The following is a 4523-nucleotide window of genomic DNA, read 5'->3' on the forward strand; positions in this document are numbered from 1 at the left end:
ATATATATATATATAGTCGGGCGGGGGCGCCCGACTATTCAAGGACAAATGTCGATTTGTTTGCTTCTCCATGACCTAGTAATTTGGGAGAAATACTAAATCAATACGTACCAGACGTTTAAACCCATAAATGCTATAGTCGGTTATGTCGATCAAAGCATTCAATGTAATGCTCCAGTATGGTCGCATCTCAATTGGTTAAAACACGTAAAAGTATGAAAGAGTAAGGTGTTAAATTTTACCCGATAAATGAATGAAGAGATTAAGCGTTGGTTATAAATTGAGCCATGGCGTTTAATCCACATTGTCAGTATTATTCACTATTGGCGAAGCTTGGTTTCGCATATTGCAGGCGAACATAGCAAACCAATGATATGAACAACGTGATTTACATCGTCGTTAATTTTCGGTGGAGGAATGTTGCCTCTAATTAGCGGAAAGGATTCAGAAGAAGTTTATGAGCTAACGGAGAATACTTTTCTGATATTGAACCGAAAAGTGCATATAACGGTTTGTTCATGCCGCTAATAAATCTTTTCCAACATATAAGGTGCTCACCAGTACATATTTGTTAGTGTTAATGTTAATTCCTTCTAATGTAGGCACAAGGCCTAATAGTACTTCCGTTAATGAAAAGGATTATCTATATCGCATTTGCATTTTCTTTGAGATAGAAAAAAAGCAGTTTGGATTTTTGAAACAAGAATTAAATCTCCCTCTCACTTTATCTCACTCTCTCTCTATCTCTCTCTCCTTCTCTCTCTCTCTCTCTCTCTCTCTCTCTCTCTCTCTCTCGTTCGAACACACACGCACACACTATTTATGATGTTGCAGCAGGCAGCGTACAACGCAGTTCATTACTCATACATTTACCTACGCATCAAGTGTAATCGGTGGTCATGGACAATGCAACTTTGACAAAGTCGGCTCCTGATCAATTATACTAATAAATTAGCACAAACTAAATATCACAGCAGCATTGTGCTTAGACACGAATGTATTACGACATGGATTGCGTGGTGAAAGACATAATTTTGGATGTTATGTATTGCTCATAATTGCGTCCATAATTACGAAATGTATAATTAGATCATTGTATCAGTTTATGTCTAGTATATACGTGATAAATAGTAATTGAGTTCATGCGACATTAGAGATAAATGCGGACTCTGTTAATGATATATATAAATACACACCTTTTAAAAAGTTCCCATATAAGTATTCTATACAACACATAACCGTGGGGTTCCTCTCGCATTTGTATTCAAATTTTGATGCGGTCTTCATGTGACAGCATAGTTATTTGATGTTTGCTAGGCTGCTTGTAACTAACCAACAGCAGCAGAAACAACACTGTAGGTGATGCGAAACAACTCACCGTGAAATACATTGTCACAAACACTCGATTGGTATTTTATCGTTCACTGGAGTATAAGACATACATACATACATGCATACATGAACACACATTATGAACACACACATATATACGTATGTCTGTAGGTAGGTAGTTAGGTAGGTAGTTAAGTAAGTAGGTAGAGAGGTAGGCAGGCAGACATGTAGGTAGGTAGGTAGGTAGGTAGGTAGGTAGGTAGGTAGGTAGGTAGGAATGTAGATAGTAGGAAGGCCTGTCGGTAGGTAAGTTGGTAGTAGGTATATAGGTACGTCGTTTAGTAGGTTGGTACATAGATAACTAGGTAGATGGGTTGGTAGATAAAATAGGCAGATATATAGAGATATAGACAGAATGATAGTGAGGTAGGTACTAAGGTAGGTAGGTAGGTAGGTAGGTAGGTAGGTAGGTAGGTAGGTAGGTAGGTAGGTAAGTAGGTAGGTAGACTGGCAGGCAGGTAGGCAGGCAGGCAAGTAGGTAGGTAGGTAGGTGCGTACGTACGTAGACAGCTAGCTAGAAGCAAGCTACCTACCTGTCTATTTGTCTACCTGTCTATTTATCTAGCTAGCTAGATAGATTGATAGACAGACAGACACAAAAGACAGACAGACAGATAGACAGACAGACAGATAGATAGATAGATAGATAGATAGATAGATAGATAGATAGATAGATAGATTAACTTGTTGATTGATTGTGTCTTTTTTACATCTCAAGAATGTAATGCTTAAGAAAAAACATGAGGTTTTCAAAATAACCGTGAAATTTCTCCGTGTACTGCTAATTCTTTCTTTATGTAGTTCAAGCCATGTCGCATTCTCATTTATATTTCTTTCATTCGAGATCACAAGTGAAAATATTTTGATAATGTCCAACCTACAAATGTTTTGTTTAACATTTATCTATACACTGGCTTGCATTTAAAAGAAACATTTACTTCACTGTGTCTCTTGAAACAGTTAAGTAGATTTCAATCGGCGTCTTTCAAGTAATTGCTCACCACTTTAGTGTCAGGACTACAGCATCATTGTGTATTTGCGTAAATTTTTAAGTGCGATGAAACTGGTATATATTGAAATTAGTTTACACCTGGTGATGATATTTATTTGTTCTGTTCTACAGTACGGATTGAGTTTTGTGCTAAGTTTCCTCTCCTCCAGAGTCGCTTTTCTAATGTTACTACTGCGTGCATTCTAAACATTTACAGTTGTTTTTTCAGGTTTACAGTAGCCATTAACAAACATGTATTAAAACTCACATGTATATATACATTCATCAGAGCTATCACTATTAATGCTTAATATGAAAAAGGGTGATTTATTTATTACTCTAAAATATCTATTATTTATTTAATGTTAATTTGAACTACCTCTGAAATTCGTTTTCGAAGTATGAGTTTGAAATATTTTTAAGATGTGTATATCACTCACTTGTACCAGTGGGATGAATATCCTCCACCAGTTGAATATGACACTTGTGTGATAATTAGGGACAGCAGTCACAGCGATATAGCTTCGTTTACTTTTGTCTTCGTCTCCATGGTAGGTGTTGGGCAGTAGGTAATGTCGCTAAAATGATGTCTAGTATTTCAGGAGTGAAACGACTGTCGGGGAAATAAAGGTTACTGTTACATAAATGAAAAAGAGGTTTTAGTTTGGATGAGCTTAGCCGCAGTAGTTAAATATTTCATATTGCCAAAACAAGAATTTCATTCGCTTTGTCATAACATACGAAAGCAAAAACAATTTAGAGCGTGTTACATAACACAATTGTGGTGGCTTTGTTGGTATTTGTACTGACAGTATTCCTCTCAATATCATCTTGATCATTAAAGAAAAACTGCTACGTTATTGAAAAGCAATTCTACAAATCCATTCCGAATGACACCTCGTTGCGTATTACAAGGCGTTTCATATGTTTGTAACTAAAAAAATAACATTGATTGATTTAGGATTGGTTAAGTGGGTATAATTTTACAAGAAAACAATCAAAACTGCCTTTTAACTCAAAGTGGTTCAGAAACTTACTTTTGAAGAAGCCATCTTACATGAATATGTGCGTGTGCACATATATGGTTCTGTATATATGTATATGTATATGTATATATATGTTTATGTGCTTGTACGTACGCATTAAATATGTATTTATGTAAATGTGTATTTCATATTGTGTAGGCAACGTCGTGTATCTATCTTTCTATTTATCTATCTCTTTCTCTCTCTTTATATATATATGTATATGTTCTTTTGTGTTAGAAATACGTGTGAGAAGGAAAATGTTACATAATGTATGTCATTTTACTTCATTAGTAACACAGACACTTCAAATTGCTAGGTCGATCCAACTCAGCATGAGACCATTACATATGTCTTTGAACTCCACGGAAATAGTAATGGCAACAACCAATATTATGGTTTGAAATCAGGAAATGCAATTACTAATGTGAGGTAACTAATTGCTGAATAGTATTATGTCTTGCGTGATACGTTTCCAGCATATTGTTCACGTTGGGAAGAATCATTAATATGGAATAACATTTTTTTAAGCATAATCTTACTTGTGATAACTGAACAATAATAGTGATATTCTAATGTTAGTGGTATTAAGGCAAAATGGAAATCTAGTGTCAGATATTACATTAATAGTAATTAAGAGCATATAAAATGATACTTTGGCATTTCTTAAAGTCCAATACATCAATGCAGTTGAATGCGTGAAGAGTAAGAAAAATCGACTTTCGTAACTGAAAAATATTGTAATATATGGACACACACAAACACACGCATAAACGCACACACACGCACGCACTCACTCACACACGCACGCACACACACACGCGCACACACACGCACACACACACACACACACACACAAACACACACAAACACAAACACATACACACACACACATACATACATATATATAAATACATTCAGCGCAGAATAATTTATGATATACCACATAATGCGCTGCAAAGAGATACATAGACGAGAGCCACCAGGCTAGTGTAAGAAACTGATAAATAACACGGAAAAAATAATTGGTATTTACACCTTTATACAAAGTTCAGAAATTTGTAACGCTTAAAATACAAAGTCCCTTATCTACATTTGTTATTACTATATATATA

The sequence above is a fragment of the Octopus bimaculoides genome, chromosome 3 (assembly GCF_001194135.2).
Source record: "Octopus bimaculoides isolate UCB-OBI-ISO-001 chromosome 3, ASM119413v2, whole genome shotgun sequence".
NCBI classification, from domain to species: Eukaryota; Metazoa; Mollusca; class Cephalopoda; order Octopoda; family Octopodidae; genus Octopus; species Octopus bimaculoides.